This window comes from Chiloscyllium punctatum, chromosome 22 (assembly GCF_047496795.1).
Source record: "Chiloscyllium punctatum isolate Juve2018m chromosome 22, sChiPun1.3, whole genome shotgun sequence".
NCBI lineage: Eukaryota > Metazoa > Chordata > Chondrichthyes > Orectolobiformes > Hemiscylliidae > Chiloscyllium > Chiloscyllium punctatum.
The window spans coordinates 9668670-9696625 of NC_092760.1; positions in this window are offsets into that span (position 1 = coordinate 9668670).

A 27956-nucleotide genomic window follows, 5' to 3' on the forward strand; every position below is an offset into this window, starting at 1 on the left:
ACCATAACAGGATGAAATTGGCCGAGATCACAAACAGTAAAATTATGGATTTTTTTCGGTTTCTCATTTCTGTGTCAGACTGAGCGTCCCCATTAGTGTGAGCGCGGAGTCTCCTGCGGGCTCTGCTGGTCACTAAAATGTGTCTGACGGTGAGAACATTGAGCAGCAGAATCAGGAGAAATGGGACACACGGGGTTAGAATGTGGTGGAGGAACTCGATTATGACCCAGACACTGGAGTTGCGAACAGCGACTGATACATCACAAAACCAGGGGGTGTTCCCCAGCCAATACTGAGCCGTGAACATAAAATACCAGAAAGTGTTCTTTAAACAGCTCAGCACTGTCACTGATCCCAGAACCACAGCCGCCGTTTTCTCACTGCAATATTTACTTTTCAGCTTCTGGCAACAAATGGCCACAAACCGATCAAAGGTGAAAGTGACGGTGAACCAGACAGAGCAGTCAGTGGCTGCATAAAGCAGGACGACGTGGATATTACACACGGGGACGGATTCCCTCAGGAAATAAAACTGTACCCAATAAACAATGGGTATGTGTCTCAGGATCAGGTCGAGGATAATGACCAGGAGATCCGCCGCTGCCATGGCCCCCAGGTAACGTCTGACACATGGAGACAATCCACAATCTTTATAAAGCAGGACGTAGATGGTCACTACGTTAACTGTGAGGAAGGAAAACAAACACATTATCCATCAGCCTGGAGGCAAAGGGACCCGTTTGATTGGGGACCCAGTGAGATTTTCAAATGTGTCACTGTGTTCAGAGATTTATTCAAATAATTGGAGCTGGAATAACACATGGGAAGGTCTGAGTTACTGACAAAAATGTGAAAAAAATCCACAAGAAACCCTCCGTCCCCAAACACACAGAGACACATCCATATGGACAGATGTTTTCTGCAACATTCCCAAACACTCGATCACTCGAGAGCAGACACAGGTCACTCCTTCCCAGTTCCAATACGGAGGGTGAAAACATTGTTGTCCTGAAGGATTCTCTCCCAGTTTCATGAAGACAAACGGAGTTTGGGAATTTCTGTCTTTTGGCTAAATTGTGGTCGATCCTGTGTCGTGAAGAAATGTAAATGCAGGGAAAATGCATTCACCCCTGTAACTGCCTGAGGGGACTTCGGAACAGTGTCCCCTTCTCTCTGGAACAGGATCTCTTCCCTTGGGATCTTATCGCTTGTTCAATTTACTGGCGACTAGCCATTCACAAACAATGTCAGGGATAGAACGTTCAGGGGAATATCAGTTTTAGAATGTTGGGGACAGAATGTTCCGGGGAACTCCTTGACCTGTCCATCACCTTCCCACCACCTCCCCCCCCCCCACCCATCCACTCCATCCTATTCTCTGACCTATCACCTCTCCCCCACCTCCATCTACCGATCACATTTCCAGCTTGCTTCACCCCCAGCCCCGGCACTAGCCCTCGCCCCCTCCCATTTATCTCTCAGCCCGTCGGCCCACAAGCCTCATTCCTGATAAAGGGATTCTGCCCGAAACGTTCATTCCCCTGCTCATCGGATGCTGCCTGCCCTGCTGTGCTTTTCCAGTACCACACACTTGATCAGGAAACAGTCTGACACCGTCATACTCACGGGATCAGGCCTGATAGGTCATGTTTCATGAAGGCTCCATCACCAACACTGGGTATATCCTGTCCCACCGGCAGGACAGACCCACCAATGGTGGGGACACCCTGGGATACAGTCAGGGAAGGAGTTACCCTGCAATTCCCCAACATCGATCCCAGAATCGGGGAAATCTCATGGTAACAGGTGACAGATCGTCAAGGAAATTGTCTGATGATGTACATCCCCTGCCCCTCACCCATCCCCTTAGTGATAACTCAGTTCCCCTCGATGTTGAAGGAAGCACTGAGGGTGATAAAGACACAGACCGTCCTCTGTGTGTGAGAATTCAATGTCCATCACCAAGAGTTCCCCTAACGCCCCTCACGCCCCCCATTGACTGAGCAGGGAGAGACCTCACATACACAGCAGCAAGACTGGGGGAAGTGATGGGGGAACCAACAAGAGGGAAACATTCTTCCCAAACACTTGACCCAGAGGGATTTGTCCCTGACAGTATCTGCAGGAACAGTCAGCACACAGTCCTGGTGGAGGGGCAGTCTCAGCCTCATATTGAAGACCATGCCCGCTGTGAAGTGGGATATACTTCTAAAGGACCAAGCACATACAAACGGGGCATCCATGAGGCACTGTGGGTTAGCAACAGCTGTAGCATCAATGGCCTTCCCTCCACCATAAATTCAGAAGTGGGCTGTTCACTGATGGTTCCAAAATGTTCTGCACCATTCCCAACTACATCTATACTGAAGTAGGCTATTCAGCCCATCCAGAGTTTTAAACGGGAACAGAATGAGGCTATTAGGCCATTGGAGGCTGTTACTCAGCATTTGAAGCAGATCTTTTAATATCTCATACCTGTTACACAGGAAATGGAGGGAAGATACAGCCTTTCAAAGCTGCTACACCGGAATACGGGGAGGACAGGTTACTGAGCCAGGAGCAGGAACAAATTAGGGACAAATTAGTCTCTATCAGTTTAACACAAATTAACGACTGCAGTGACACAGTGACCAGTGCTGGGGCCTCAACTATTTGCAAAATATATAAATGGTTTCCAGAAATGGAAAAAACATGTTCGAACTAAATTTAAACTGATAATAAGATTGAGAGAAACTGAAGTTATCAAGGGTAGGTAGAGAATCTGTAAATGGATAAGTAATGGACAACAACTTGGTAGATCGAATATAATGTGGGTAACTGTGAACCTGTGATTTTTTTTTCAGGAAGAATGACAGGCTGCGGATTACAGAAATGGAGAGGGATTACAGGACTTTGTGATACCATGTGTACTTGAGGGTTCAATCTGACCTGTCCAGACATGGGAAGCATGGCCCCATCTCTCTGATGGTCTGGTCCCAGATGTTCCCAGTGGCCCCGTTGCTCAGTACACACCGGATATTTTGATGTGGTTGGTTGGTGGTGGGACTTGGTGAGGGGGAGAATGCTTTAACCCCTGTACCAACGGGACAGCCTTTAACTGAAAGGCCATCATTCCTTTCTCCGTGGAGATCCGAACACGATGGGAATTACTGCCTGCTTCTGAATGAAGAGACTATGGCTGCTGCCAGGACAGTGGGTATTCACCAGCATGATGTCGTGTACATGGGCACACTGTAACATTAATGGGGTGAGACGGAGGGTCCAATCACAAGAATGGGAACTAAAGGCATTGCCAGATCAGCTGAAATGGTTAGATACACCACATTCTCAATCCACCTCACAGAGCTAGCCCAGAGGAGATATCTTTTCACTGTGGAACACTGTGTAGACCAGCCTAGTGTACTGCTCAGTACAACCCAGCAATCTGACCAGAGTGGAACACTGCACAGATCATGTCAGAACATTTGTCTTTAAACCTGGACTAGACATCTGTCGAGTAGGGAAGCTAGGATGGAGACAAAAAACTGCTGATGCTGGAATCCAGAGTAGACTGGCAGAAAGCTGGGAGAACACAGCAAGCCAGGTAGCATCAGGATGTGCAGAAGTCGACGTTTCGGGAGTACCCCTTCTGCAGGAGTCCTGGTTTACACCGGAAATGACAAATTCCACACCTCCTGATGCTGCCTTGCTTGCTGTGTTCCTCCAGCCTCCGGCCCGTTCAGTGTGGGAAGCAGTGGAGAACACGCCCATGCATTGATCGATAAACCCGGATTAGATATCAGTCCAGCACCGGGAGCTGTGCAGTGATCACCAATTTGTCACCTGGAGCAGTTACCCTCTCAGCATGTAGGACTGTGCACACAACCCCAGTGATTTATTCAGTAACACCATGTTAGCTCCCTGCCCAGTGTGGGGAAACTTGCAGCCCATGCTGGAAGTGATAGGATGTGCAGCTCCCATCCACTTCCAGCTCCATCTCTCCATTGTGCCATGACAACGGGGTGCCGTGGGTGTGAAGCTCACTGCCAGAGAGACAGAGATGAAGGATGTATCAGTTTAAATAATAACAAATGAGAGGGATATGGGAAATAGACAGAGAGGGGGATACTGAGAGACATTGTAATGGAAGGATGTGTTCCAAGGTTCCAGAATGCTGAAATGAAAACATTTTAACAGCATCCTGTAACATAAGTGTTTCCAGAAATAGTAGGTGAACAGGACATTGGTGAAGAGTTCAGATGATTCAGAGTTTTGGATGAATATTTTTTCTGCAGATTTGTATCTGGGCGTTGGGTCAGCAGAGGCTTGTCTCATTGGGCTAAATCTAATAATAATATGTCTTAGTGCCATTTCCATTGACTGTGACAGAGGGATCATCCACACTAGGCCGAGCTAGTTTCCTGGTGCTATCCTATCGAACTCACCTCATTACCTACCCACCCCACCCCACCCCACTCTATGGTGTCCCTCTCATTCAATGTCAGCCCGATTCTCTCACCCATCATGGCTGGAGGTACTCACCATCAGCCGGGTGCCACTGGATATTCCGTGATCCCTGGCTTGTGGCTTGAAGTGGCTTGAAGTGTGTATACTTCAATGCAAGAAGTATACAAAATAAGGTAGGTGAATTTGCAGCTTGGGTTGGTACCTGGGATTTCGATGTTGTGGCTATTACAGACATGGGTAGAACAGGGACAGAATTGGCTGTTGCAGGTTCCAGGGTTTAACCTGGAGCAATCAGGTCAGGTCAGATGTGGGGGTAAAAGAGGGGGAGGTGTGGCATTGCTTGTCAAATATAGTATTACAGCGGTGGAAAGGGCGATGGATGAAGACTCGCCATCTGAGGTAGCTTGGGCTGAGATCAGGAATAGGAAATGTGAGGTCACCCTGTTAGGAGTATTCAACAGGCCTCCTAATAGTCCTAGAGACGTAGAAGAAAGGATTGCGAGGATGATTCAGGAGAAGAGTGAAAGTAATAGGGTGGTTGTTATGGGGGAATTTAACTTTCCTGATATTGACTGGGAAAGCTATAGCTCGAGTTCGTTAGATGGGTCGGTGTTTGTCCAATATGTGCAGAAGGGTTTCCTGACACAATATGTAGACAGGCCAACAAGAGGTGAGGCTATACTGGATTTGGTTCTGGGTAATGAACCAGGCCAGGTGTTAGAAGTGGAGGTAGGTGAGCACATTGGGGACAGTGACCACAATTCGGTGACTTTTACTCTAGTGATAGAGAGGGATAAGTGTGCACTGCAGGGCAATAGCTGGGGGCAGGGAAATTATGATGCGGTGAGGCACGACTTAGGATACGTGGCTTGGAAAATTAGCTTCAAGGCAAGGGCGCAATTGATATGTGGAGCTTGTTCAAGGAGTAATTATTGAGTCTCCTTGATAAATATGTACCTGTCAGACAGGGAGGAAAGGGTCGTGTGAGGTAGCCGTAGTTTAATAAGGAATTAGAATCCCTTATTAAAGGGAAGAAGGGTGGCCTATGTAAAGATTAGGCGTGAAGGTTCAACTGGGGCGATTGAGAGTTATAAGGTAGCCAGGAAGGATCTGAAGAGAGAGCTAAGAGCAGCAAGGAGGGGACATGAAAAGTCCTTAGTTGGTAGGATTAGGGAAAACACAAAGGCTTTCTATAGGTATGTCAGGAATAAAAGAATGACTAGGGTTGGAATAGGTCCAATCAAGGATAGTAGTGGGAAGTTGCATATGGAGGCTAATGAGATTGGGGAGACACTGAATGAATACCTTTCGTCAGTATTCACTCAGAAACAGGACATTGTTGCTGATGTGAATACTAAGTCACAATTAATTAGAAAGGAATACTTTGAGGTATGTAGGGAAGAGGTGTTGGAAATTCTGGAAAGGGTGAAAATGGATAAGTCCCCTGGGCCTCATGGTATTTATCCTCGGATTCTCTGGGAAGCAAGGGAGGAGATTGCAGAGCCATTGGCCTTGATTTTTATGTCCTCGTTGTCTACAGGAATAGTGCCAGAAGACTGGAGGATAGGAAATGTGGTTCCCTTGTTCAAGAAGGGGAGTAGGGATAACCCTAGTAACTATAGGCCGGTGAGTCTCACTTCTGTTGTGAGCAAAGTCTTAGAGAGAATTGTAAGGGATAGGATTTATGAACATCTGGATAGGAATAATGTGATCAAGGATAGTCAGCATGGTTTTGTGAAGGGCAGGTCGTGCCTCACAAACCTTATTGAATTCTTTGAGAAGGTGACTAAGGAGGTGGACGAGGGTAAAGCGGTAGATGTGGTGTATATGGATTTTAGTAAGGCGTTTGATAAGGTTCCCCATGGTAGGCTACTGCAAAAAATACGGAGGTATGTCATTGAGGGTGCGTTGGAGGTTTGGATTAGGAATTGGCTGGCTGGAAGAAGACAGAGTGTGGTAGTTGATAGTAAAGGTTCATTTTGGAGTGCAGTTACTAGCGGTGTTCAGCAAGGATCTGTTTTGGGATCATTGCTGTTTGTCATTTTTATAAATGACCTGGAGGCGGGGCTAGAAGGTTGGGTGAGCAAGTTTGCCGATGATACGAAAGTCGGTGGAGTTGTTGACAGTAAGGAAGGATGTTTCAGGTTACAGCGGGATATAGATAAGCTGCAGAGCTGGGCAGAAAGGTGGCAAATGGAGTTCAATGCGGGTAAGTGTGAGGTGATTCACTTTGGTAAGAGTAACAAGAAGATGGGGTACTGGGCGAATGGTGGGATACTTGGTAGTGTGGATGAGCAGAGGGATCTTGGTGTTCATGTACACAGATCTCTGAAACTTGCCACCCAGGTAAATACTGTGGTGAAGAAGGCATATGACGTACTGGCTTTTATTGGTAGAGGAATTGAGTTCCGGGGTCCTGAGGTCATGTTGAAGTTGTATAAGACTCTGGTGCGGCTGCATCTGGAGTATTGTGTGCAGTTTTGGTCGCCATATTATGTGGAGGCACTGGAACGGGTGCAGAGGAAGTTTACCAGGATGTTGCCTGGTATGGTAGGAAGATCATATGAGAAAAGGCTGAGGCACTTGGGGCTGTTGTCATTGGAGAAAAGAAGGTTTAGGGGTGACTTGATAGAGGTGTACAAGATGTTGAGGGGTTTTGATAGGGTTCACCATGAGAACCTTTTTCCACGTATGGAGTCAGCTATTACTCGGGGGCATAGCTTTAAATTATGGGGTGGTAGGAATAGGACAGATGTTAAGGGTAGATTCTTTACTCAGCGAGTCGTGAGTTCATGGAATGCCCTCCCAGTAGCAGTGGTGGACTCTCCCTCTTTATGGGCATTTAAACGGGCATTGGATAGGCATGCGGAGGATAGTAGGCTAGTGTAGGTTAGATGTGCTTGGATCGGCGCAACATCAAGTGCCAAAGGGCCTGTACTACGCTGTATGTTTCTATGTTCTATGTTCTATGTTCTATGGTGCCATCTACGAACGGCCAAGGCGCACACGGTTGAGGTTTTTCAGTTTGGAGCTGCACTGCACAGTTTACCCCGAGCATGGCAGATAAGGAGCAATTACACCACCGTTTTATCAACAGGGGCACGGAGGTCCTGGTGGATGGGCTAGTACAGAAGGGGACCATTCTCTTCCCAGAGCTGGCCACACCACCAGACCCACCGTGCATGTTCTGTGCTCACGACCCAGCTCAGTGCAGTACCTGCGGTCTGAAGAAATGTCCAGCAATACAGGACAAGCATCAAAAGCCTACCCCGCTCTGTTAGCATAAGGCTCACCGTATTCTCCTTGGTCGGTCACACTCACTCTGTATCTGTTATAGCACCGACCCCCAAACAAGGCTCATGCTCCATCACTCTCGCTATTGCATGCAGCACCTTATCTCTCTATCCCTCTTTCTGTTGCTGTATCTGTCTCTCTGTCTCTGTCTCTCTCTCTCTCTCTCTCTCTTTTACCCCATCTACTTTACCCCCCACATCATTTACACTGCATGGATGCAACACTGTCGACAGACTCTCTCTGAAAATCTCACCATTTGCTATTATCCCCACCTACAATAGAACTAACAGCAGGGCCGCCCACTCCCACCCTCACTCCCTCACTCCTTTTCTCCCATTCCAGGAGAAGCAGTCTGGAATAGGGCAGAAAGGGCCAAGCCGGGTGGTGGAGTGCCCGGTATCCATTCCCTCGTCCTCCCCACCCCGCCATGTGAGGAGGTCCCTTGTAGGAGCCGGAAAGGATCGGGACGCCTTGGGTGTAGATTCTGAAACATACACATCCCACCAACCGAGTAAGCAGCAATGTTCAGTAAAGGGCACTTCTCACTTTAAACCCACGGGCATCTCAGTTTCCTCCTGACACAACTTGGAAGCCGTGCCCCTGATGCCATCTCACTTTTGTGTCGAGATAGTACAAATGAATCCCACGGTCTCGGTGGGCAGGAGGGTGGGCTCACAATACATTGTCACCACCACCTCCCAGGAAGGGAGCACGGTGATTCCGTCCTACACCTCCCCCGGTAACAGCTCAGATACTGAAACTAGTCTGTGATCGTTACGGCTCTCCTCACTTGTCCTGACATCTTCAAAACTCTATGCTCATTTACACCCAAGGCCCACTGCTCCTGCAGCCCCTTTATAATGGTATAACCTGTTTTATACTGTCGTGCATTGTCTTTCCTATCAAAGTGCATCACGTCACACTGTTCTGCATTGATCCCCAATTGCGATACACCTGATCATGACACCAACGTATCATTGTCCTGCTAGAGTTCCACACTCTCCTCCATAGACTTTACAATTCTTCCAGGTTCGGTGCCATCTACAGACACTGACATTGTCATAGCGTCACAGTCCCCATGAAACAACTGAAATCCTGCCACACTCACGAGTGTGAGCAAGTGAAATACTGCTATATTCCCATGGATGGAGTCAAATAGTGACATACTGTCAATGGAGCAACAAAAGTCCTAACACACACCAAACGGAGCGAATGAAATATTGACAAACCACAGAGCAAGAGAAATCCGGATAGGTCCCACTTATCGATATTCATTAGGGCATAATGTGATGAAGTTGAATGCGTGTACTGTACCTTTAAGAGAGGGTGAATGCTGTTCTAAACTGAGAGTCTCCAAGCACCTGTGAGATGAGAGGATGGCAGACCCAGAAACAGTATATTGCTATATAGCTGGAGTCAGGTAATAAGTTCTTAAGAGAATGGGCGTCTCAGAGCTGTGAATAGCTGATATATAATGTTCACTTTCAGAGTTAAAAAATAAATTGATGTTTTTATTTAAACAGTGGAATTTGGGAGTTCTCTGTCCCTCATATTTTAACAGCTTACAAGGTGAATTGAATATTTCTTTATGTTTAGTTTAAATTACCAGATGAGCTCAATGCTGTGTCCTAACAATTGCTGTGTGTGTATCTGTGTATCTCTGTCTGGGGCAGGTCTGGCAGTCTCTGTGGTGCTTAAAGTGATGCAATACCACCCTCGTTTGGCCTTTGCACGCCACTGCACAGGCATTGGCAGAGAGTGAAAACTAATAGGGATTCATTCAGAGAGGGGGAGGGAGAGGGTAGCTGCTCACAGCACCATCCAAACTGATGCCTTATCCATTTACTGATTTAAACGTCCTTTAAACGTTGTAACTGTCCCTCTTTTCACCACTTCGTCTGGAAGGTCATTCCATCACACAAGCCAGTTTCTGTCTAAAATAATTACCTCTCATGATTTTTGTAAATCTTTTTCCTTGCACCATAAAATATCCCTCAGTTTTGAATGCCCACCTCGAGGAAAAGTACATCAGCACTTCAGCTTCTCTGTACCCCTCATGATTTTATAAATCTCTGTAAAGTTAGCCCTTAATCACATCCTCTCCAGTGAAAAATGTCCCCGACTATCCAGCCTCTCCTTATCGCTCACTCCCTGCATTCCCAACAACATCCAGGTTAACCTGCTCTCAACCCTCTCCAGCTCAATAATATCAAGGTCAATAATATCAAAGTGAAGAGTCAAGGTATTTTATAAGGGTAGGGGTAACCAAACTAGAGGGCATCGCTTTCAGGTGAGAAGAGGGAAATTTGAAAGTGACCTAAGGCAGCTTTTTTCACCCAGAGGGTGGTGTGCCAATGGAGTGAGCGGGCAGGATGACCAGGCTGGACACAGCATTCCAGGAGAGGTCTCACCAATGTCCTGCACAACCTCAACATGACATCCCAATTTGGATACTCAAAGGTCTGACCAATGAAGATGTGTTAACCACCTTCTTAACCACACTAAATATAGGAGATGCAAATTTTAAAGAATTATACCTGACGGCCTAGATCTGTTATGGACCACCGCCAAAGGCCCTACTTTTAATTGTATAGATCCTGCTCTTGTTTCATTTACCAAATCCAATACCTCGCATTAATCCAAACTAAACTTCATCTGCCACTCCTCAGCCCAGTGAGTGATATTTCTACCTCCAAACCTTCCCCGTTTAATTTTAAAATTCCCTCCCCCTCTCCAGGAGACCTGCGCACTCCAGCCTTGATTTTCAAAAAGACTTGAGCTTAGTTTGCTTTGTGCAGTTAGGGGGAGGAGGGACAGATTGCAGACACAGTCAGTGGGCAGGAGAGGCTGGACAGTAATTGTTTAATGGTTTTAGGAAGAGGATAGTAACACATGAGAGTTGGGGAATACTGATCCCTGTTTTGAGGCCAGAATTATGGTCTTCCTCTGTCTCTGGTGTTCAGTAATAAATATCTATTTGAGACCCTTCATTGGGCAGAGTCTGTCTGCAGAATTTCTTTCCCTAATATTGCAGACTACAGATAATAGCAATCAAAGATGTTCATAGTTAATTTCGATGGTGCAGCACGTGCACTCAATATCCTACAGTTGAGACAAATATTTTGCATTTGTATAACAATACAAAGTGTTTTGCGTTGTTCAGTAATGGTAACCTGATTATAATAAATCCACACCGAACTGAAAGCTGACACTTAAAATATGGCCCAAAATCTGGGTATGGTAGTGTAGTGGGTCGTGTCCTTGCCTCACAGTCAGAGCTCTGTATTTGATTCTAATTCCTGAATGTATGTGGTAGTGTTCCTAGCTCTTGACTAGAAGGTCAGAATTCAAGTCTTGCCTGTTGCAGAGATATGTCACGGCATGTTGTAACAGGCTGATGAGCAAACACACAGGAGAATACTGTTACAGCTTTGTGGGTATTGTCGAGTGGTGTTAGTGTCCCTAGCTCCAGGCACAAAGGTCTAGGTGCAAATCCCACAGAAGTGTCTCATGATATGTTTGAGCAAACTGACTAAAATGGATGTGGATTGGTGATTTGATGGTGAAGGAAGAGGTGTTAGTATTCAGTTTCAGAATTTAGGCCCAGGATCACTGAAAGCACAGCTATTCTTGATTGGAGTCACATTTTCCACCAGTAAAGGTTTAAAAAATCAGAATTGTCATGTATAGGGTGAGTAGCTAGGGTTTTTCCCAAGGTTAGGGACATCCAAAACTAGAGGGCATTGCTTGAGAGTGAGAGGGGAAAGGTTTTGATGAGGTCTAAGGGGCACCATTTCATGCAGAGGGTGGTGTGCATATGGAATGATCTGCCGGAGGAAGTGGTGGAGGCTGGTCCAACTACAACATGTAAAAGGCATCTGGGTACTGACAGACCTGCCGAGCTTTTACAGCAATTTCTGTATTTCTTAAAAAATGTATTCATTGTAACTCAGGTATTCTGAATAAATGAAACAGTTTATTTTTTAATGACATAGAACCATGTAAACATATTTCAAATCGACAGAGATCATTTTCTGCTAATTTTCTGACAGCAGCAATGTTGCACCTACATGGAACAGGGAATATGATGGAGACATAGTTTGGACAATGTACAAGGAGACCTCACATGGTCCAGTTTGGGAGAGGATGACATTACTGTATGATTCAACTCAGAGAGGGAGAAAATGTAATCTGCCCGAGAAGGAACGAGCTATTGCACTCTCTCTCTCCTTCATTATTCCTCATCACAGCAATGTGTGCGATCTAAAAGAAAAACTCTCTTCAGTCATCGCTACCATTCTTATTTTTATAGAATCCATCCAGTGTTGAAACAGGCCCTTCGGCCCAACAAGTCCATACCAAACTTCCAAAACCCATTCCCCTATATTTACCCTGACTAAAGCATCTAACCTAGAAATCCCTGAACACTACAGACAATTTAGCATGACCAATCCACCTAACCGACACAGTTTGGGTTGTGGGAGGAAACTGGAGCACCTGTTAGAAGCTCACACAGACAAGCGGAGAATGTGCAAACTCCACATAGATAGTCACCCAAGGCTGGAATTGAACCCACGTCCCTGGTGCTGTGAGGCAGTGGTGCTGACCACTGAGCCAGGACAAGTGTTCGGCACAACATCGTGGACGGAAGGGCCTGTTCTGTGCTATATTGTTCTATGCTCTCTGTTCCATGTTGTAATTCATTGGAATCTCCTCACTGCCTAAAGCAAAGTGAATTCAGCCAAATCCAATTGTTCCAGGATGAAATCCCATTGCTAGCAGCTGTGTGAGTAGAATATCTTCAGAAGCCGAATAACATTTTGGACAATCTCGCAATTTTTCCTTTGATCATGAGTTACAATAATATCTGGATAAAATTCTTTCAAATTAAAATTGGAGAAAGTCTGTTTGCGTATGTGTGCGTGTGTGTATGTCAGTGTTGTTAGAAAGGGAAATATTGATTATATATTTGCAATACCCAAACAGTTTGTCATTCATCTTTCCATCATAGTTTGATATTTGTTGTGAGCAGTGGAGCAGTGGGACTAGAAAAGAAAACAGTGAACCCAAAAGCCGGGGAAGTATAGACCGGTGAGCCTGATGTCAGTAGTGGGTAAGTTGTTGGAGGGGATTCTGAGGGATAGCATTTACATACATTTGGGAAGGCAAGGGCTGATCGGGGTGGAAAACGTCCCTCTCTGCATGGGAAACCATGTCTCATTAATTTGGTTAAGTTTTTTGAAGAGGTGACAAAGAAGATTGATGAAGGCAGTTTGGTAGACATTGTCTATATGGACTTCAGCAAGGTGTTCAGTTAAAGAACAAAGAGCAAAGAAAATCTCACAGCCCAGGAACAGGCCCTTCGCCATACAAGCCTGAGCTGATCCAAATGTACTATCTAAATCTGTCGGTCAATTCCTAAGCATCTGTATCCCTCTGCTCGCCACCTACTCATGCATCTGTCCAGACGCATCTTAAATGAATCTACTGTGCCTGCCTCCACCACCTCTGCTAGCAACGCGATCCAAACGCCCACCACCATCTGTGTGAAGTACTTACCGCGTGTATCCCCCTTAAACTTTCCACCTCTCACTTTGAAAGCATGATCTCTCATTATTGAATCCTTCACCCTGGGTAAAAGCTTGTCTTCTCCACGCTGACTATACCCTTCATGATTTTGCAAACCTCAATCTGGTACCCTATAAATCTCTTTTTTTTCTACTGAAAATAAACCTAACCTACTCAGCCTCTCTTCATAGCCTCTCTTCATTCTCATTGGTAGTCAGTTTAGTAAGTTTCAGTCATGGAGGATACAGAAGAAGCTCGTGACAATTAGCTTAAATGAAGAGGGATATTTTTCAGACTGGAGGCTTGTGAGCAGCAGTGTGCTGTAAGAATCAGGACTGAGTTCACTGCATTTCATCATTTATGTAAAGGACTTAGATGTGAATATTGGGGCCATAGTTAGTCAGTTTACAGATTACATCAGAAAGGTGGTCTAGTAGGTTATCCCAGAGTACGAGACCTCAATTAGTTGGGACAAAGGGGCAAGGAGTGACAGATGAATTTTAATTTACATAAATGCGAGGTGTTGCATTTTGGGAAGGCAAATCAGGGCAGAAATAATACATTTAATGGTAAAGTCCTGGGGCATGTTGTGGAACAAAGGGACCCAAGGCTGCAGGTACATTGTTCCTTGAAAGTGGAGTCGCAGGTAGACAGAGTGGTACAGAACACATTTAGCACATTTGCCTTAATCAGTCAGAGCATTGAGTATAGTAGTTGTGGTGGCGTGTTACATCTGTTCAGTATGTTGGTGAAACCACTTTCAGAATACTGTGTACAATTCGGTTTTCTGCAAAAATGACTTACACAGTTGTTCCAGGACTGGAAGTCTGAGCTTCAGGGAGAGGTAGATTAGGTTGAGGTGCTTCCCACGGAGTGTCAGAGGTTGACGGGTGACATTATAGAGGTTTATAAAATCAGCAGGGGCAAGGATATTCTGAACAGCCACGTTCTGTTCCCCAGGATAGCGGAGTTCAGCCACAATCTTAGTGCCGGTGGAGAATGCTCAAAGTATCTAATGACCCAAACCTGCTCCTCAGTCCCATGTTCCTGTGTTCCATTCAGCCCCTCAAACCTGCTAGACAGGAGTAGTTAGAGGCTACTTATACCTATAATCTGTTGCACAGAAACAGAGGAGACGATTCGACCCTTCAAGACTGTCCTACAGGGTTTGAGGTCATTTGAGAAATGTAATTGGAAAACCCAGAATGGGTATGAAAGAGGCCCCCCATCTCTCTTTGAGGAGCGTCCCCTCTCTGCAACTTGTGCTTCATTTGTTGGTCATGTTGTAGACCCAATTTCACAGAGAATACATCCCCCATACCTCACCCAGAGATGGCTCACAAAATCGTCTGGTCTCCCTGACTGCAACATTCAATAACAGGACATTTATGAAAATAACAGCCACTAACTTTCCAAGAACAGAACGGGTGAACATCAGAAACAGGGGCATGTTGTTCACTCCCCAAGCCTGCATTGCCGTTCACTAAAATCATGACTGATCTGCTCTTGGTCTCAAATGTTCTTACATACCCAATTCTTCATAGCCCTCAACTCTCTGACAGACCAATATCCTTCTACCTGCTCTTAAAATACTTTCAGTCATATGGCTCTCCCAATACTCTTGAGAAGAGAAATCCTGACATTCAATATCACCTGTTTGAAGAAAACACTTGCTGCTCCTATATCATGGCCTATTGATATGAACAAAAGAGGTTGAGACAAGAGTTCAGGTAAAAATGACTGTCCCTGATATCAAGGCAGTGGTTGACTTCTGTTGACATCAAGTAGCTTAACAAAACTGGACATAATGGGAATCAGAGCAACCTCGCCAGTGTTGGATGTCAAACATGGCACAAAGGAAGATGCTCATCATCTCTGACCTGGGTCACCTCTGTGGGAGATCCTCAGGGTAGCTTCCTCTCCACAAACGTCTTCAGCTGCTTCATCAATTTCTCCCCGCCCCCAACATCCCCACCATAAGCTCAGAAGTGGGGCTGGTCACTGAAGATTCCACAATGTTCAGAACATTTTGTCCCCCCACTAAGCTCCTGGTCTGTGTCCATTGAGGCGTGTGCTGTTAAAGGGTCCACAGCATTCATGTAACAGCACTGCCAGACACTGCGCATTGCCACAGTAAACAAGAGTTCATTCAGCACCTCACGCTGGTTTCACAGGAATAGGAGAAAGCCATTCACCCCATTGACACTATTGGAGAAGAACAGGTACAGCCCATTCAGTGCCTCCAGCCTATTACTCAGGAAGAGAAGGAGTCTAGTGTGATGGACCAACCACAGCACCTCGAAAATATTTGAAGGCAGTAACCTAGACACTAATTTTTTTTTATTTTAAATGAAATGTAAAGTGTCTGTCCCAGATGCAATCTGACTGGTCAAACTACTTGGTGTGAAGCAAAACACCATCTACTTAAACACGAAAGGTAAAATGAAACCAAAGAAAGAGGAATGTAGAATAACGCAATTCTATTGGACAAGTTAACAGAATAATAGATCTAGGAACTTTTACTAATGAAGTGTCCCAATATAGGAAAACTCCATAAACTCAGCACCTGGCAGAACGGAAAATTCAGACACAGAATGTCACAAACATTTCTCCGATCCAGGAATTAAAAACAGCACAAAGAGAAAATTCAGAGACAGTAGCAGCCAGGACATAGTCACTGAAGCTTCAGTGAAGTGGAGACCCCAGTATTTTCTGATGTTACTGAGAAACCAAAACCCAGAGATCCTACTCTGAGAGAGCTAGCCACACCCATTCAGGCTGCATTAAAATAAACACAAGGCCTCTCTAGCTGTTTACTCAGTGGTCTTAACTAACCACCTTGGTAATGATTATTCAATCTGTCTCTGAAAAGAAACCAGGACACAATAACCTCTTAAAGCTGCAGCATCATCACACTTGCCAGCACATCGAGCTCTAAAACAGGAACCAGCGGTAACCCAGTCAGGCCCTTGGCCCTGTCCAATCGGACAAGGAAGAAACCATTCAGTCCATTGAGTCATTTCCACAGGAACAGGAGGAGTCCATTCAGCCCCTGGAGTCTCTTACACAGTAACAGGAGGAGGCACTTCAGCGCCTTGAGTCTCTGACACAGGAACAGGAGGAGGCCAATCAGCCTTTTCAGTGACTTATGCAGGACAGGAGGAGGCCATTCCCCCCTAAACGCACTTACAAAGGGACAGAATGAGGTAATTGATGCTGATTCCTGATGAATGGTTGATGCCTAAAACGTGGATTCTCCTGCTCCTCGGATGCTGCCTGACCTGCTGTGTTTTTCCAGCAATCCAGTCTCTAATCCAATCTCCAGCATCGGCAGTCTTCACTCTCTCCTAATTGATGTTCTATCATGATGAACAAGTGGAGCAGAGGCTACACAGGCAGACTGCTCCACGTTGTTTCTCGTGGCTCTGTTGATCATGATACACACATGGTTTTCTCACGGTGAGCAGGGAAACCATATGTCTCGTGTGAAGTCTCATGAAGGCACCTTCCATCTCCGAGAAGCCAGCCTGGTGTTCCTTATGTAGTGCGGAAGCTGATGGGAATGGCTACCTGTTTCAGATGGAAGGTATTGTGGCTGCTGTTGGGGATTGTGAGCAACCTGACATCCAGTACAGATGAACACACCGACGGCACAATAACGTTTGCAGAGATAATGTAGGCATATAAACTATTAGGAAAGTCACGTTAGACTGAAGAATGGACTCTCGAGGATCAAATAATGCTTATCTTATTCATGTTGATCTTGTCGAGTGCTTGTCTTCTGCAGTGTATCCTACATGCCTTACTCTGTCCAAGCCTAGTTCCACCTTATGGTCTGCCTGTCCATGCTTAATATGATCTGCCTCCACTGCTCATAAGTAAAGTGTTTCTCTGTACTTAGGTACACGTGGCAATAAATCAAACCAATCAATCCTGGGTAAAGTATGGAATTTCTCAACCGATCAATGTCTTTTTTTGGAAATAAGTGATCGCTGCCACTCCTCATGTTTCAGCGTCACCATTTCTTCATCTCTCACAGCTCCACAGATTAAACATTCAGCTTCTTTACTCCATCCTTATGTTACCATCATCCGTGTCTGTGGTAAGGAGATCATTCATTACAAAGATGATCAAATCTGTACAGAGTGCGCCTAATGTTCTCTCAGCAAGGCTCTACAGCAACAGGAAGATGGCTTTACTAATGTACTCGAACCATCTTACAATGAAGCACAACATACCATTGACTGCACCAATTAATTACACAGGGATTGATTCGGAGCAGTCAGCTTCGACTTGTGAGTGGGAGATCATGCTTCCCAAATTTGTAAGAGTACTTTGATGAATTGACCAAGAAAGTTGATGAGGGCCGAGTGGTCGTCGTAGTCTCTATGGATTTCAGTAAGGCCTTTGATTAGGTTCCACACGGCAGGCTGCACTGGAAGGTTCCATCTTGTGGAATGCTGGCGGAACTGGCCAATTGGATACACAGTTGGCTTGATGGTAGGAATCAGAGGGTTTAGTGCAAGGATGCTTGACAGACCGGAGGTTGGGTCCATTGCTGTTTGTTATCTATGATTTGGTTGAGAATGTAAAAGTACAATTAGTAAGTTTGCAGAGAACACTAAAGTAAGTGGTATCGTCATCAGTGAGGAAGTTTATCAGAAATTGCAGCAGGACCTTAACCAGGTGTGCAAGTGGGCCGAGAAATGGCAAATGGAATTTAATATAGATGTGTGAGATCTTGCATTTTGGAAACTCAATTCAAGATAGGAGTTTCATGGTGAATGGGAGAGTCTTAATGGGTGCAGTGGGCAGAGAGACCTTGACATTCAGGTGCATGGTTCTCTGAGAGTGGAGTCACAGGTAGGCAGGGCAGTGAAGAAGGCTTTTGGCAAACTGCCCTTCATCAGGCAGGACACGAAGTTTATAATTTGGGAATTTATGTTGCTGTTACACAAGGCTTTGGTAAGGCCGCACTTGAAGTGTTGTGTTCAGTTTTTATCACTTTGTTATGAAATTAGAAAGAGTGCAGAAGACATTTGCAAGGATATTGCCAGGACCCAACGGTCTGAGTTATAGGGAGAGGTTGGACAAGCTAGGACCTTTTCTTTAGAGTGTAGGAGACTGGGGGGGTGGGGTGAGGGGGGTAACCTTATAGAGCTGTATAAGATCACGAGGGGTATAGATAGGGTTAAAGCTCTTTGTTTTTTTTTCCAAGGTGTAGAGAATCGAGGATTAAAGGAGAAACAGTTTAAGGATAGAGGGGAAGGAATAAAAGGGAACCTGAAGGGCCACGTCTTTATACAGAGGGCTGGTACGTGGATGAGCTGCTAGCAGATGTGGTTGAAGGGGTACATTAACAACATTTCAAAAGCATTTGAATAAATATGTGGATAGTAAAGGACAAGAAGGATATGGGCCAACTGCGGGGAAATGGGGTTAGCGTGAATGGACATTTACAAGGTGGAGTCGAACCCCTCTCTTACTTAAAACCAAACACCCAGAAAAGCTCGCCTCACATCATAATCTGTTAAAACATGAATGACACCGATCTCCTAAATTGCACTATTTAAACAAAAATTAACAAATTAGTGAACACTAAACAACAACTATTCACAAATACAAGCTCCTCATTTCTTAACTACTTACTATCTGACTCCAAATCTGTATAAAAATGTGCTGTTCCAACAACCCACATATTAAACATTACAATCTCAAGACCACACAGTCTCCATCTTCCCCGCTGTGCTCACTCTTCCAGCTGCTGAACTCCCTGGGTCATATTTTCTTTACTGCACGTAGGTTTGACATGCACATATATCTTTGATAGAGAGTGTTTGAGATGGCCAGTTAGCACTTCTGCTCTACAGCAGTTACTCTGTTGTTGGATGGCAGTGGCTCTCCCTCTAGTGTTCAAATTGCTGGGTTTATATACTCACCATGATACAAAATTTTTCATAAATTGATTGCTTCCCAAGTGTGCAAGCAGTAATATTGAAATCCCGTTGGCTTCTGGTATCCTGAGCATTATTTAAACTCTTTGGTTGCATTTGAATTGCTGTCAAAACTGCAACCAAAACCCAGGTATCCATTTCCCAGTGAATGATGACATGTGGAACAGCTTGATTTTTCGCTGGCATCTGCGGCTATACTTTCGATTCAGCAAAACCCTTTTGCCTTAAAGTGACCAGACAAGCTCTCGGCTTCATAACACCTCCCCACTTCAGAAAAGAAAATGAACCATCTGAATGAAAAGATGTCATCATTCCGTTTCCTCTAATTCTTAATCCCATTATTATGAAATACAAATGTATTAATCTTAGTAATACCATTCATATTAATTATGCACTCCTATGTAACACTGGAATAAGTGAAATCTTATCTAAACGTTTTCCTTTAAATCCGCAATAACACATCTGCTATCGCATTTTAGGACCCACAGCATGTACATTTTGTAAGTTTAAAGTTGGTAACATAAGGCTCCAATGAAATAGTCTCATATTCTGGTCTTTAAATATTCCAAAAATGCGAGAGATTTGTCGTTGTCCACAACCATCTCCGACAATTTTTTTTTCATATAAACATTACAATATTGTCAGGTCAGTACAAAACTCAATCATTCTTTTTCAATAACGGAGATTTTGTATTTTTGTTCTGGTGGATATTGAGATTTTTCGACAAGTAGCCAATTGGCCATTCAATTCCATCATCCTCTTTCTGTATCAATACATCTCCGACTCCTATATCCCGAGCATCAAACACAATTTTCAAAGGGTTTCAAAATATTTGGTGTAACTAAAACTGGTGCGTTGATTAATACTGCTTTAAAATTCTTAAATCCCTCGTGGCATTGTTCTGTCCACCACAATTCTGTGTTCTTCTTTGATAAATCCAGCAGTGGTGCCAATACACTGCTGAATTTTGCAAGAAACTTCCGATAGAATCCATTCAGTTCCGAAAATCGAAGCTCCTCTTTCTTCGAGGATGGTCGTGGAATTTCCTCAAAGCCCTTCGTCCTTGTTTTCCATGGGACCAACCTTCCATGTCCAATGTAATGTCCCAAGAACGTCACCTCTGCCTTCGTGAATTCTGTTTTCTTTACGTTTATTACCAGTTTTGCTTCTTGTAATCGTTCAACATGTTCTGCCAACTGTAATATGTGAGCTTTCAATCACTTGCTAAAGATCACTACCTCATACAGATAAACTGCACAATTTGATCATCTGGCCACAACCTTGTTCCTAAGTGCTAAATGTGGATGGTGCATTATTCATTCACGTGACATACTCAATAACATTTTTGTCATATCCGGTATCTTTACCAGATAGTTTAACTGACTCAACATTTTGTTTTCAATTTGAAAGGGGCCACTAAACCTGGCTTTGAAGGGATTTCCTACCACTGGTGGCAACACTAATACGTCATCCCCACAGGAAATCATCAACGTTTCGGATTTTTTATCTGCCACCTGCTTCACTCTATGCTGTGCCCTCTTCAGGTGCTGTTTGGCTAACTCACCGACTCCAGTTAATCTCTCCCTCACCTCACATACATAATCTAACTGAGAGATCGCCGACTTTGGTCTTGTCACTTTATATTTAATTAATTTCAAAAGAACTCTCACTTCATGTACGAATATTAACTCAAAGGAAGTAAAGTGAGTAGATTTATTTGGGACCTATCCGATGGCAAACAATCTAATGGGACAACTTTATCCCAGTCATTCGGGTAATCCTAACAGTACGCTGTCAACATGGCCTTCAGCTTCTGATGCTAACTTTCCAAGGCGCCGTGGGATTCAGGATGGGACGCACTTGACTTGAAGTGCTGTATGCCTAATCTATCCATGACTTTTTTAAACAGCCGAGCTGCAAAATGAGGCCCTTAGTCTGACTGAATCTTATTGCTTAGTCCACAGCGATTAAAGAAAATTCCAAACCCCTCCATCTCCCTTCTTGCCTTAACACTCTGTAATGGAATTGCCCCTGGCAATCTGGTAGACACAACCATTACGGTCAGAATATATTGGTTTCCACTTTTACTTTAGAAAGGGGAGCTCCACAATTAATCATAACCCACGTGCAAGATTCTTCGAATGCAGGAATTGGCGACAAAGGTGCTGGTTTTATTATTGCCTATGACTTACCTACCATTTGGCATGTTTGACATGTACAACAAAAAATAACCATATCCTTGTGCATTCCAGGCCGCTAGAAATGTTTCCGTACCTTAGCCTGAGTCTTCCGTACACCGAGGTGACCGCCTGCAGTTAGTTCATGTGCTGCCCGTAACACTATATTTTACTGGTAACACAATCTGGTGCACCTCAGCCCATTTCCCTTCTGCACTAACCTGTCGTAGTCTCAATTTTAATTTTTGGATTCTATCTTTAAGTGAATAACGTTCGACAATATATTTAAATTCCTTTTCTGTGTGTGTACCTGTTGTAAGTCCATTAGCGTTTTGGGATTAACACTCCTGCCTGACCCTATGCCTGTTCAGGTTTTTCCTGCACTATTACATCAAACAGGGGGTCAGGTAACTGAACATCAACTCCTTTGTCTCTTTCTTTCGTTTTTCCTTCCTGCTGAAACTTGTGACAGTGGGATCTTGTTACTACACAGTCTGGAAAAAAATCCTGGGGAGTTTTCTTTTAACTCCCCATTCCCTCGTCTTCCTTTGCCTACTCCACCACAAGGTGGGCCTCTCCCACCTTGGATCCCAACTACAAGAACAAACTGTATTCCTGGAACTGACACTCTGTCACTCACTCTCACTGTTACTTCCCCAATCTTGATTTGGCACTCCAACGTGATGTTACACAAGGGAATGCTTAATTTCAGTCTCCATTCCACAAATTATCAGGCAATTGAATAACATGTCAGAAAGAGTGAAAATACTTCCATCTCTTCCTATTAGAGACCAAGAGAAAGCGAGGGCTGCAGATGCTGGAGATCCGAGTTAAAAAGTGTGGGGCTGGAAAAACTCAGTAGGTCAGGCAGCATCCGAGATCTAGGAGAGTTGACGTTTCATGCATGAATCCTTCAACAGGAAAGTGGGGGGTAAGGGACGGGTAAGGGGGCTGAGAAATAAATATGAGGGTGGGACTGGACCTGGATGGACAGGAGCTTGGAAGGTGATAAGTCAATGCAGGTGGGTTGTGATGGTGATAGGTCGGAGAGGACGGTGAAGTGGATAGGTGACAGGACAGCTGGAACCCTCAGACTTACCAGCATCAGCATCAACTTCACCAATTTCCAAACCTCCCCTCCCCAAACCTCATCCCAGATCCAACCGTTCAACTTAGCACCGCACTCTTGAACTGTCTTAATTCTCCATCTTCCTTCCCACCTATCCACTCCACCTTCCCCTCCGACATATCACTCTCAATTCCAACTACATCTTCCTATTGCCCTCCCAGTGACCCTCCCACCAGCCCAGCTTCTACCCTCCTAGTTATCTTTCATCCCCCTTTTCCCCCCGCCACATTCCTGATGATGGGTTTATATCTGATATTTCGACTGTCCTGCTCTTAGGATGCTGACTAATCTGTTGTGCTTTTCTGGCACCTCACTTCTCAACTATTAGAGACTGAGCAGATCCCGTAAGTCACAAAATTATAATTTATTGTCCTCGCCCACCCCCCACCCACCACCATCTGTGTAAACTTTATCCACAGAGGCAAATTCTTTGTAAAGACCAGGCACTGACTCTATACCTGGGTTGTGCACTCTCCTCCAGCTCATTGAAGACTTGGGGTTTTGTTTACCAGGTTCAATAATGTCACTGGCTTAACCTCTTTACCACAACTTTTCCCCAAGTGTGTTCCTTCAATGCCCAGCACTGTGTGTCCCAGCTTACTGCAGGGAAAACACCTTTTCCCAGTGCCCTTCTTAAAATATCAGCACTGTAATTCTATGTGCACCACACCCTTATAGTCAGAACACGTGAGGTCTTTCACCACCTTTCAACCCCCTTGAGCTTATTTTTCATCTGTGGTAAACTATTGCCAGTGTGCTTTACTCTTTGTTTTGTAGTGTAGGATCTCCCCTGCACCCAATTTCTATCCCTCACAGGATGAAAATCCTCTCAGAAGCTAAATTTCATCTCATGCACCAATGCATAATTACCTGCCATTTTGTGCCACGCTTCTCACTTCTTGAACTTTCTGTTCATTCACATGAATTCTTACCATCTCTGAAGTGAGTCTTGAATCTCCTCCAGCAGAATAATCTCCCTTCGTGCCTCACAGGCATTATTCATTTTTATGGCCCGCACCCATCTATAAAAATGACTGTGTTTAATTCTCTCAAACTCAACATAAGCCTGGCCTGGTTCTCTCTCCATTTTTCTGAACCTCTGTCTATGTTCTTCTAGGACCATTGCATAAGCACTCAAAATAGTTCGATTGACATCTGCATAATCTCTTGAGCCGTCATCTGACAGCGCTGCACATACCTCAATAACTGTGCCCACCAGCTTAGTCTAAACTAGCATTACTCACAAGTTCACTGGACACGCCATCTACTGAGCTTTTTTCAAACCAAATAAAAGATGTTTTGATACTTTTTTCACCGAAATATGGCAAGGTATTGACATGTTCTTCCTTCATCTCCATCCTGTTAATTTAACTTTCTTGTCTAATTCCCAACTTCTGAATTTCAAATTCTCTCCCTCTTTCTTTATCCTGTCTTTCTCTTTCTTCTCTCCCTGTTTCCCTCTCTTTCTTTATCTTCTAACTTCAGTTGCCATATTTGCAATTTAAGTTTTTTCTAACTCTACTGCACTTGTCTGTTTCTCTGATACACCAAAGTGCTTGACTAACTCCATGACAATTTCAGCTTTCCTTGTGTCCCTGGTAAAAACCAATTCCAACCTATTTGCTAATTCTACAATAACGCCCTTCTGTCTTTCTAAACTTCCATGGAAAATTTGGGAACCTCTTTAGTTATGCTAAAAGCCAAATCTCTCACTTGTAATTTAACCAACCACAGGTAAACAAAATTAAACGAATTTTCCCACTGGTTTTTTTTGACAATAGACAATAGACAATAGGTGCAGGAGTGGGTCAATCTGCCCTTCGAGCCTGCACCACCATTCAATATGATCATGGCTGATCATCCTTAATCAGTATCCTGTTCCAGCCTTATCTCCATAACCCTTGATTCCACAATCCTTGAGAGCTCTATCCAACACTTTCTTAAATGAATCCAGAGACTGGGCCTCCAGTGCCCACTGGGGCAGAGCATTCCACACAGCCACCACTCTCTGGGTGAAGAAGTTTCTCCTCATCTCTGTCCTAAATGGTCTAGCCCATATTTATAAGCTGTGTCCTCTTGTTCGGCACTCAACCATCAGCGGAAACATGGTTCCTGCCTCCAGAGTGTCCAATCCTTTAATAATCTTATATGTCTCAATCAGATCCCCTCTCAGTCTGCTAAACACAAGGGTATACAAGCCCAGTCGCTCCAATCTTTCAATGTAAGGTAATCCCACCATTCCAGGAATTGACCTCGAAAACCTACGCTGCATTCCCTCAATATCCAGAATGTCTTTCCTCAAATTTGGAGACCAGAACAGCACACAGTACTCCAGTGTGGTCTCACCAGGGCCCTGTACAGCTGCAGAAGAACCTCTTTGCTTCTATACTCAATCCCTCTTGTTATGAAGGCCAGCATGCTATTAGCCTTCTTCACAACCTGCTGTACCTGCATGCTTACCTTCATTGACTGGTGTACAAGAACACCCAGATCTCTCTGTACTGCCTCTTTAAGTAGTAATCTACCTTCCTGTTCTTGCCACCAAAGTGGATAACCATACATTTATCAACATTAAACTGCATCTGCCATGAATATGACCACTCACCTAACTTGTCCAGGTCACCCTGTAATCTCCTAACATCCTCCTCACATTTCACCCTGCAACCCAGCTTAGTATCATCAGCAAATCTGCTAATGTTATTACTAATACCATCTTCTATATCATTAATATTTATTGTAAAAAGCTGCGGTCCCAGTACTGATCCCTGCAGTACCCCACTGGTCACTGCCTGCCTTTCTGAAATGGAGCCGTTTATCACTACTCTTTGTTTCCTATCAGCCAACCAACTAACTAACTTGGAAATTGGCAGGTACGATATTTGAAGATCTAGGTCACTAATTGCCACGTGTTGGCATCTGCTGGGACCTTTTGTACCCCAAATATGCTCAAATCTGTCCGAATCCCTTAAGGCAAGGCCCCAAACTGTTATGGCATCAATGTCGAATCCCTCTGTTAATTAAAACCACACAACCAGAAAAGCTCACCTCACATCATAATCTGTTAAAATATGAGAACTCCCAAATTCCACGAATAAAAGTAAAATAACAGTTTATATGTATGCAAGCTAGCTCCTTGTGCTTGAATGTTTGTTTCCAGATGTTTCGACACCATGACTAGGTGACATCATCAGTGAGAGTCTACGCTCAAGCGTTGGCTGTATGTTCCGCCTCTCTATTTATAGGTCTTGGTTTCTAAAGGTGGGTGATGTCATTTCCAGTTCTTTTGTTTTACAAGAGAAGGTAGATAAGATCTAAATTGTGTGTTTATTGATGGACTTCTGGTTAGAATGCTATTTTATCGAAGAACGTCCTTGTGTGTTTTAGTATGTGTGTGCGTGCTGTCCCAATCAAAGTGGTGCCTTACTTTGTCTGTATGTATAGAACATAGTGATAATGGGTCGTGTCTTTTAGTGGCCAGTTGGTGTTCGTGTCTCCTTGTAGCACGACAACAGGACCATTTCAATGGTGGAAAAATGATTTTATATACACTGTTTAATCAATGTGTGTGTGTACTTATCTACATACATACATACATTTTTCATATTTGCACAACACTTTCTCAATGAACAACGGAGACACAGTTAACGAAAAATGATGCACATGATGTATAAAATTTCTAAAACATTAAAACATTATTTGATCAACATCTAAAGTGATATGTTACCCTTCTGTCAATGTTCCATCCTTTTCTGGAATTCTCGACTCTAATCTCTCATTCTTATCAGGGCCTATGTTATAAATTCTTGCTTTTGGTGTCCCAACATATTTCAGTTAATCGCCTTTCTACCGGGAATTCAATATATTTGGCCTGCTGGATTCTTTCCAAAGTTAGTGTCTGTTATATCAGTGGAGATAAAAAATTCTACCATCATACCCAGCATTTGAACACATTGCTCCGTTGTACATGTACTATACAAAGGACCACAGCACACAGATATTGCCAAAACATTTAGGAATGTACATTTAAACCTTTCCATAATCGCGTTTTCTCATTTTTTCACATTTCCTCATCTATACCCTCTCTCTCTCATTCTCTATTTGTATCTAGTTAAGAAATTTACCAATTATTCTTCATATCCCTTCTCTCAAACTCCTTCTTTTGGTTTATGTCTATTGCTTTCTTCTTGATGTAATGTGATAATTGAGCAATGTAACTACAAAGACATGTGGGAGGAGCTGGCCAGAGTTAATTGGTAGGGGAGCCGAGCAGGAAAGACCATAAAGCAGCAATGTCAGGGGGGTTTCTGGGGATAATTCGGAGGATGTCAGAAATTCATCCCAAAGGAGATGAAACATACTCATGGAAGGACAAGGCAGCCATGAGCGATAAGGCATCAAACCAAAAGAGGAAACATACAATGTGGTGAAGATGATTGAGAATCCAGAGTATTCATTGGCTCTGAAGCTACATAAGGCTGGCATCACTGACACTACAGAGCTCTTAATCATGTTCAGGGAGAGAGAGAGAGGGAAAGACTTTCATTTTAAACACAGAAGATGGTACTACTCAATGAAAAAAAGGATTCAGATTAATTAAAGAATTGAATTAAAATTAGTTAACTGGTTTTGCAAATGAACCAGATTGGAAGCATGACTCGGGGAGCGACCTTCAGCAGAATGAGAGTATGTAAATTGAAGTATTTCCACATCAGAAACCAGAGTAGGTCACTGAATACAGGAATGATGTGTGAATGGAGCTCGATGTGAACTAAGGGACAGAGAGCAGAATTGCATTGCAGATATTGCAGCTCAAAACTGCGCATTTATGTAGTGTTATTGATCACAGCAGCAGGAGAAGCAGAACAAACATTCAACCATGTAAGAAATGGGGAAGTGTGTTGTTTTCGCAAAAAAAATGTAGTGATAATAAGCTTAAGTATATGCTGATAAATCGAGTGTAAATGGTAGCTGCAGACAATGATTAAATCAGCAAGCACTCGGGAAATGTATAATTGGGTACTAACTTTAGTGCATAATTATTCTAGTAAATAATTTCTTGCATCATGATAGTTTAAATAATTTAGTCTCAGCAAAATAGCTGAGATAGTTGAAACACATAAACTAGGCAAGAAAAGACACATTGTTAAAATATATATTCAGGAATGCAATGTACCTTTGAACAATGGAAAATATTACAAGCAAAACAGATAAAGTGAAAGGAACATCAAGATTCAAGTTTAGCAGAATCTTCCTTATGTCAGCACTTACAGAGGGAAGGGTCGCCAGCTTGGAGCGCGGGGGGGGGGGGGGGTGAGGAGAATAATAAGACCAGATCTCAAGTTCGTCAGAGAATAAAGTTGACTGGGTGATGTAGGAGTCAGAAGAGGT